A 9238-nucleotide genomic window follows, 5' to 3' on the forward strand; every position below is an offset into this window, starting at 1 on the left:
AGAACGCTGGTAAGGATGAGTTAGAGGAATGGTGCGGAGAGCCCACCCTTCTGCCCCTGCTCTGCGGGGTCCTCCTGGGCCTTGGGCCTCGGCCTGAGGAGGCAGTGGCTAGAATCCCACCCACCCCAGCAGTGGCCCCTGCCACGTGGAAGTCCAGGTACTAGTGAGGTCAAGACCACCCTAACATGGGACCCTCCACTGAGCCCCTTCTGTCCTGGCTCTGCATATAAACAGCACAGCCAGGCCAGGATGGAGCATGTGCCCACCTTGCCTGCTGATTGGCTGGAACCTGAGAGGTGGCACTCCCATTGGATGGTCCCCACCGGCATAGGTAGCAGGAGAGGGCGGGGCTTGTGGCCAGCAAAAGCCACCTGCCTCACCTGTTCTCTGGGTCCCAAATTCCCCCATCAAAACAGAGAGACTGGGACTTCCGTGGTGGCACAGTGGTTGAGAATCTGCCTGCCAATGCAGGGGACACGGATTCGAGTCCTGATCTGGGAAGATCCCACATGCTGCGGAGCAGCTGGGCCCGTGAGCCACAACTACTGAGCCTGCGCGTCTGGAGCCTGTGCTCCGCAACAAGAGAGGCCGCGACAGTGAGAGGCCCGCGCACCGCGATGAAGAGTGGCCCCCGCTCGACGCAACTAGAGAAAGCCCTCGCACAGAAACGAAGACCCAACACAGCCCAAAAACATAAATTAATTAATTAATTAAAAAAAGAGCAGGACTAATAAAAATACTATTTAAAAAAAATTTTTTTAAAAGAGAGACTGCCTGAACACCACCGATGCCTGGCTCTAGATAATGGCTTTCCCCACCTCTCCACCCAGAAGTCACAATGACTGACCCTTGCACAGGAGAGGGGGTGGCCTCGCCTTTCTGAGACACTTTGGAGACAGAGCTCTCTTGTTTCCAGGACACTGAGGGCCTGGGGGTTGAGGAGGAGGAGATGCCTCAATCTGAGGAGGGAAGTCACAGCCATTTCCCTCAGGACCAGCTCCAGGTTCACCCCGGGTGGAGCAGCTCCCCAGAGGACGGGAGTGGGGATCCTGGTGTCATTTCTGGAGAAGAGGGCCTGGGGCAGAGCCTGGCATGATGGGAACTTACCCCACAGGCAGGAGAGTTTACCCCCCAAAGAAGCAAATCATCTTCCATCCTGTTTTCCATTTCCTCTGGGGATCTTTCCCCTGGCACTGAGGCCTGAATCCTATTGTCAGAGCTTTCCTGTTCAGTTGGGTCTCCTCTTGAAATGCAATTCTCTGGAAGAGTTATAGTAACTCTTACAGAAACAGATACCTCATTGGTCTGGGGAGTGGGGAAGTGCTATATACACACAAGCAGGAAGGATGGGAGGGCAGGCACAAGCAGAAAGTGTTGATAAGAGAACAATGCTGTCCAGAAGAACTTTCCATGATGATGTTCAGTAGACCTGATTTGTGCTGTGTCATACTACGTGGCAACTGAGCTTCAAATACGGCTAGTGTGACTGAGAACCAAATTTTTAATTTAAATTTAAATAGCCACATTGGCTGGTGGCTACCATATTGAAAAGTGCAGTTCTAGAAAATCTAATTTGGAAGAGACCCTAGACATCCTTTGGTTCTTACTAGTGGGAATATCTTACCAGGCCCTCTGAGAGGTATAGGTTGCAAAAGCCTATGCCTTATCATTTTATATTTGAAAAACAAATCCCTGGTTTTGCATAATACAAACTTTCAGGAAAGTTAGCGTTTTGTGTTTAGCAAAAGGTAGCAAAACTTTGCAGCAGTCCTACCCTTTCACATGACAGGCTGAGCCCCAGAGAGAGGCAGTGACCGTCCGAGGTGACACTGATTTCTCTGGGATGGCCTGCTCTTATCCCGGCAGATCAGAAAGAGTGGCGTCTTGTAGGTAACAGTGTCCTGAATATAACACTGGTTTCCTCATGTCACAGCGGAACATGGAAATGTATGGGCGATGATGATAATGGTACTTGATCTGAGTCCCCACCTAGTGTTATGCCTGCATCTGAGAGCTCCATCCCCAGTCTTTACAGGTCCCGGGTGGCTCACAATCTTCCCCTGTGGCCTACTTGGCTTTTTTAAGACTGGGGCAACCTCCCCACTTTTATGCTCCTGTGGTAAACAGAATAATGGCCTCCCAATAATATCTACATCCAAATCCCCGAAACCTGTTAATGCATTACCTTTTATGGTAAAAGAGACTCTGCAGGTCTGAGTTAAGTTAAGGATCTTGAGGTGAGGAGATTATCTCGAATTATCTGGGTGGGTCCAATGTAATCACGAGTGTCCTTATAAGAGGGAGGCAGGAGGGTCAGGGTCAGTAGTAGAAGATGTGATGTTGGAAGCGAGAGATTGGAGTGATGCAGGAAGGGGCCGTGAGACAAGAAATGCCAGCAGCCTCTAGAAGCTGAAAAAGGCAAGGAGACAGATTCTCCCCCGAAGCCTCCAGAAGGAACACAGCCCTGCCGTTATCTTGATTCAGGCTTCTGACCTCCAGATGGGTAAGAGAGTAAATCTATGTTGAATAAAGTCACTAAGTTTGTAGTAGTTTGTAACAGCAGCAGTAAGAAACTAAGACAGTTCCCATTGCAGGGAGCTCCAACGTGGTCGCTGCTGTCACCAGGATTCACAGAATTGAAAGAAATGGATGACAGCAACCTATTTCCTTCAGATCTGCTTTGCTTCTCCTGTTTTACCGTTTCCTGCAGCTGAGGGGTCTCCCCACCCTCAGGGTAGGTCATTGACTGTTATCTGGACCCCCCTTCAGTAGCTGGGGCAGCCTCTATCTCCCTTGGAGCTCTAGAGAGCTGACCATCACCCTTGAATCCCCTTTGCCTTTCTCCCAAGACACCTAGGGCTGCTCAAGCAGACCAGATTTCCCAGGTTTTGTCTTAAAACCCCTTTAACCCCTAACTTTCTCATTCTCTTCTTGATGGTCTCTTCCCTCCACCCTTTCAAAAATCCAATAAGCAAAGCCGTAAACTCAAGCAAGAATGGGAATCAAATTCCTGTTTTCAATCAGGGAGCAGGAGCAAGGAAGTTCTCCCTCTGGTCCCTGGGATGACAAGAGCCACAGGATCACTCCATCTATTTCTGTCCTTATAGTCTGAGCAAACCCCAGAGGCTGCATTCTGCAGGAAGCTCCTACTTGCTTCCAGGAGAGAGGTCCAGGTCCCAGGCCCTCTCTCAATGTCCTCAGAAAACATTCTTTCTTAATTCTCCTGTGAATCTTGCTCACCAAGTATAATCCCCACCACTCACCAGGCCAGGGACCCACAACTCCAAATGGGATAACTTAGATGTTTTCTCTTACAAACCCCAGGCTTTTCTGTGTACTCATTGATTCATTCTACCATTGAATATTTCCCTAGAATTTCCTGGGTGCCAAATGCTATGCCCAGTTGCTGAAGAGACATATCTCCCAGCTGAGGCACAGGAAGCCAGGAGTAAAGAAACCATCTTGGCTGTTACAGCAGATACCAGGTAGAGCAGAAGAACCACCCAGCTAAGCCCAATCCAAACTGCCGAATCATAAGAAAAAAATGAACTGTTGTTGCTTTAGGCATCTAAGTTTTAGAGTGGTTTTCTTACATAACAATAGATCATTGAAATATTTCCAAACCCAGCCCACACATAAGATGGAGGACTTGCCTTTCTCCTGTGGCTGTGGCTACTTCTGACTTCTTGGCCCAGCTCTCCTGATCCTTCACCTGTCAGCTGCCAGTAGGTTCATCTCATGGGCAGGAAGGAGAGGAAAAGACACCCAGACTCTGGAAAGGTCCAAGTGAAGGAAGAGGGAGTTTGGGGAAATGACCGTGATCAGACCCTAGAGAAGGAGGAGACCTCAAGGGAGACTTTCAGCATGTGGGGAGTGTCATGAGAACTAACTGAGAAACAAAAGAGATGTGACCATGTTTAGTACCACAAGCTGGAAAAGTGAATCATGGCAGTTACAGGAAATCATACATTTACTGTGGATAAGGTCACCCAGGCTATTATCTTATTTGATAAACATTCAATTATTCAATTTAGTAAACATTTATTAAGGCTTGGTGATCACAGCTAGGACGGGAAATCAGAGATGCAAAAAAGTGATTATGATTTCACATGATTAGTGCAGAAAGAGAAGTATATACAGAGCCCAGAGAATGATGATTTCTAAGGATATTCAGGAGGGCTCCCAGGAGGAGGTGACCAACGAGATGGGTTTTGAAGAGTAAACAAGCGTTCACTAGTCACAGCAAAGGGTGGGGTTCATCTTTAATGGTTGGCAGTCCATGGTTTGTGGGCAGGTCTACCTAGCTTAAAGATAGAGAAACAAAGCCAGTTTCCATATTCCATTTCCAACAGACAGACATGTAGATTTCATGCTGGGTGGAGGGAAGCTACTGCACTCACCACCCCCTTTGGAGATAACACCCACTGGGGCTCTGGCATGAAACAACCTTATAAGTCACAAGTGCTAGTGGAATCAACCAGTCACAAAGGTTGTAGTTTCCATCAAGTCTCTGTACATAGAAGGAACCAAGGAAGAACAAAACTGCTCATCAGCGACTGATAAGACTCCAGGTGGTGACAGTGCTGGCTCTGGACCTCCCCACCTACAGGAGAAGTGTCTACATTGCCTTCACACATGGGCATTCCTCCTGCCCTGTGGCTCTTTCTGCCTGAGCCCTGAGTCAGGGCTCTCAGCTCTGAGACCTCATTTGTGGAGATGGTCTCCCCAGAAATCTGGTACCCATGGTAACCCCTTTCCTCACTCAGCAGAGTGAAACAGAGCGGCCCTCCAGCACATTGACCAACACCAGTCTTGAATGGTGACTCGGGTCTCCTGGTCTATAGCTGGTCCCACCTTAGAAAACCCACCTTTGACTCTGGAGGGCTCTGTCTGGGTATCCACTGGAGGGGGCAGCCCTGAAGTAGGTATTACCCCTTTGAAAAGAACAGATGTCATTCTTGTCACTTTAAATTAACTTTAGCTGAGAAGGACTGACAGAAACACGATGCTGGGTGAACTGTATTTGAGAGATATTCTGTCAAATATCGCGCGGGGTTGTGATCCACAAATTTTCCCATCTGCTGCTGCTGTCTGAGTAGCTGAATGCACAATGGCATAATTACCATATTTTGTTCAGATTTCCCTCCATCAGATCAGAGCCCGTGAATGTGAAATGCGCCCACAGAAAAAGGAAACCCCAGTGGGGTGGGTGCAAGGGCAAGGGCAGCCCTCAGCTCTTCCCTGGGGGAGAGCTGGGGAGGGAGGGAAGCTGCCCGCAGGTGTCCCGGCCCTCAGCCAGGAAGGTGTACATCCTGGAAACAAAGGAGGAAGGTGGAGCATCAGGAGTTAGGAGCCAGATTAAGATCACACAGACCTGCAGCCCTTAGAAACTGGCTTAATCCATTTTATAAAGAGTTGGGAGGGGTTTTCTCTCCATGAATATAATACCTTGCGCCTCTGATCAGCTTTTTTCCCAGAACATTTCAAAGCTCTCTGCAAATACAGCAGAGTCTCCTTAGATTAGAGCCCAGCCTATTATTACCTGGCTTTGGAGACACCCCAAGTCAGCGGGTCACCTGGGGCACTGTGAGATAAGACAATTCCCTGCAACAGAAAGCCTGGTGTGGTGTGGTTTGTCTAACTAGTGGTTTTCAAACTGTGTGAGTCATGGGACCCTTAAAAAAAAAAAAGAAACAGCTTGAAGCTCCATTCTTAATTCAGAGCAAAGTGGATCTCTTGTGGTTAAAGCAAAGCTACAGTGCGAAGGGGAGCAACGATGGGTCCACTTGACAGCCCCGCCCACAGTTGGAAGACTTTTCTGGAGGTCACTTGTGTCCCCACCCCCCAAGCAGAGGTAGATTTTCTGTGAAGCTAGTAGAACTTAAGTTTCTTCAGTATACCTTCCAAGTCTTGGTACCTAATTTCATTTCTATCATTTTGTGTTGTTTTCATAACAAGGGACCCCCGCACCAAAGATATGTTTCATGTAGAACCAGCTACATAATTTGCATGGCCAAGTACAAAATAAAAACTTGGACCCTTTTTTTCAAAACGATTAAGAATTTCAAGATGGCAGCAGCGTAGCATGAAACCAAGCCTAGGGCCCTTCTAAGCCTGGGGCCCTGTGTGACCGCACAGCTGGCATACCCATAGGACGGTCCTGGTTTCACACCCTATAGAACCTGGATCTGTCCCTTTCTCCAGCTTTCCAAAGAAATGCCAGTAGGTCCAAATGAATCTCCACCTTTCCTGAGAAGTTTCTTCCATTCTAGTGAGTTAGGCTGGCCAACCTCACAGGTCCTCGAGAGACTCTCAACACAGTGCATCTCCCCTCACGCTCTCGCTTTCATATAGAAGAATGGCCTTAAGGTGAATGACTGCATTTGCAAACAGAAACTACAGCAGAACAAAGAATCCACTGTGCGTTCAAGGACTGGGACTGGAGCGGCACTTGGGGGAAGCTGTGGATCGATCCCCAAACCCCCAGAGGATTGGGCAGAATCATTTCCGGGGGCTCCTTGAGGGCTTGGGTCTCATATACTCCTTTTCTAGGTTCCCCATGATATCTGGCTGGGGTATGACTGACAACGTGTCTATTGAATAAACACAGCCTGCGTTCCAGCCAAACAAAGTTGTGGTTCTCTGACTTTGCCAAACTCATTACCAAGGACAAACCTTTGTACATTTTTTCCCCTGCCCAGAAAGCTCTTCTTTTCCCTTCTTTAATCCAGGTCCTATTCACAGGCTAAATCCCAGCATCTGCTGGTGGCCCTGCCCTCGAGATGAAGTAGGCCGCCCTGACTGGAGAATAAGGAGAGCCGCTTCCTGAGATATTTGGGTTGAGGCTAGAAAACTGATTAGTGAGTGTACCAGGTAGAGTCTACCCAGGAAATAGAAACCACCTAAGTAGTGAAACAGAGGGGCTTGAATGCAGGAATTGCTTTTGTCAGAGATGGAGGAGCTGAGAAGCCAAACAGGAGACGTTGAGTCAACCTAGTGATGAACAGTGTAGGAAGCCACCACTACCCTTGGCCAGAGGGATGGGAGACAGGGGGTGGCAGTGGGTGGTACCACAGTGAGCCAGGGCAAAGCTGCTTCCAGAAGAGTCGGTCCAGAAGAGGGGGAGCCATGGAGGAAACAAGATGCTAGAGCCTCTGTCCACGGCAGAATGGGATGGGGAGAAATCCTCTGTGGTCCTTGCTTCCGTCATCCCCTCTCCCTCCAGTTCCTCCCAATGGCCTAACGCAGCAGGAAGCCTGAGACATGTAGCCGCAGAGCCGGCCCCCTCTGGGATGGAGCAGGGTGTGGGTAGGATCTGGGGGCCAACAAGGCCAGGACTGCATGCAGGAGTATTGGAGTGATGCTCCAGTGCAGGCAGGGAGAGGCAGTTGAACTTGATCATGTTTGGGAAACTTTCCAGCCCTGAGATGGGCACTTGATAGGAACATTCTTTCTTTCCATAACAATTCACATGATTATGGCCTTAGAAATAAAGTTTCCCTACTCAGTGAAATAACAGAGAAAAGTCTTTCCCTTGGATATGTAATGTCCCACCAGGTTAGTATTTTTTATAATTTAGGAGAAATGTTGTGTTTTCTGACTTGCAGATTCACTTCCTTTTATAAGACAATGAAAATTATATAACCCATCAGGTTTCCCTTTTTGCCTTAGCTGCCAGGAAGCTCTGAACTAAATTCAAATTTCCCAGATACAAGTTTTTAATTATATACTATCCCCTTCTACATTTCTTTAAATCCACAATTTCTAGTTTAACCCTCTCATTGATTAATGTTTTTATAAGACACCTCAAATACTTTAAGTAGCAGATAAAGTATACCTTGGCTTCTTTTTCATTTAAGATGATTCTAATAGTTCCTATTAATTGAATTCTTCCTCACGTTTGCTCCCTGTCTGTTCCCCTTCCCCCACAGAACTTCCTAGTGATTTGTCATTTTCCCACGTTAAGAAAGCCACAGGCCCTTCCACTTCTCCATGGCACTCTCTTACTCCTAAATTATCACTGAATCTCTTTCACTTCCCCTTCCACTGCCCTCTTCAGAGATTTCCTCTCCAGCAGGGCATGAACCCTTCCCAAGCAGTACCAGCATCACGGGGCCCGCTAAAGGGGAAGCTGAAAGTCTGGACAGAGAAGTGAGGGCTGACGGAGGTGGAGGGCTGGTGCTCTGGAATGGCAGTTCTCAGGGGTTTTGGGTCACTGACCTGGTTTCAATCCGGCTCTGCCACTCACCTGCTGTGACCAATGGACGTCGGTCGTGTCCACCATTTCCCAGCACAGTGTCCCTCCCCATGCTTTCGGTAATGTCACTCCAGCTTTTCTCTAGGGATGACATCTCTCCCACTGCATCCAGCCTGGATGGGACTGATTTCTTTTCTTTTCTTTCTTTAATTTTTATTGGAGCGTAGTTGATTTACAATGTTGTGTTAGTTTCAGGTGTACAGCAAAGCAGTTCAGTTATACATATACATGTATCCACTCTTTTTGAGATTCTTTTCCCATATAGACCATTACAGAGTACCGAGTAGAGTTCCCTGTGCTATATGATAGGTCCTTATTAGCTATCTATTTCGTATATTGTTGGCACTGATTTTCAAAATGTCACATTCTCCCTGCCCAAGGTATAGTCAAGTGACCCAGACAAAGCCATGATACTCTGTCCTCCAAGAGGGTCCATTTGGAGTGGGGCGACAAGCTGGCACTCGTTCATCTTGCCCACAAACCCTGGTATGCTCATCCCTTGACTCCCACTACCTCCAAACCCAAAGCAGACGGCATGCTTGTCCTTACAAGGGTTTCAGGCTCAGAGTTGCCTTGGATTTTGAAAAATGAGTTTCTGTTACTGCGACCAGCATCCACAAGCGATGCAGAGCCTGATCCTGGGCGAGTTACCCAGCCTCTTGGAGTCCCAGGTTCTGCATCTGTTTAACGGAGACACCGGCACACACGCCCTGGGGTCAGGGGTGCTGCGCTTAGCCCATCATGGTGTTTCACACCTATTTCATCCCTGCTTCCCTGCTCTGCCCAACAGGTGACCTGCCAAAGGACATGGAACCTGCCCCCATTCCACAGCTGGCCAGTGGCACACGTCAATGGTCAAGTCTCCTGAGAATTCACGTTCTCCTTCAGGACCTCTCAGCTTTTCAAGGAATTCCTTGGGATCTCACCAAAGGGTGAGCTGTGGTTTACTCATTTCAATGGGGGAGGAGCAGAATTTCTAGA

This window comes from Orcinus orca, chromosome 14 (genome assembly GCF_937001465.1).
Source record: "Orcinus orca chromosome 14, mOrcOrc1.1, whole genome shotgun sequence".
In the NCBI taxonomy this organism is placed as follows: domain Eukaryota; kingdom Metazoa; phylum Chordata; class Mammalia; order Artiodactyla; family Delphinidae; genus Orcinus; species Orcinus orca.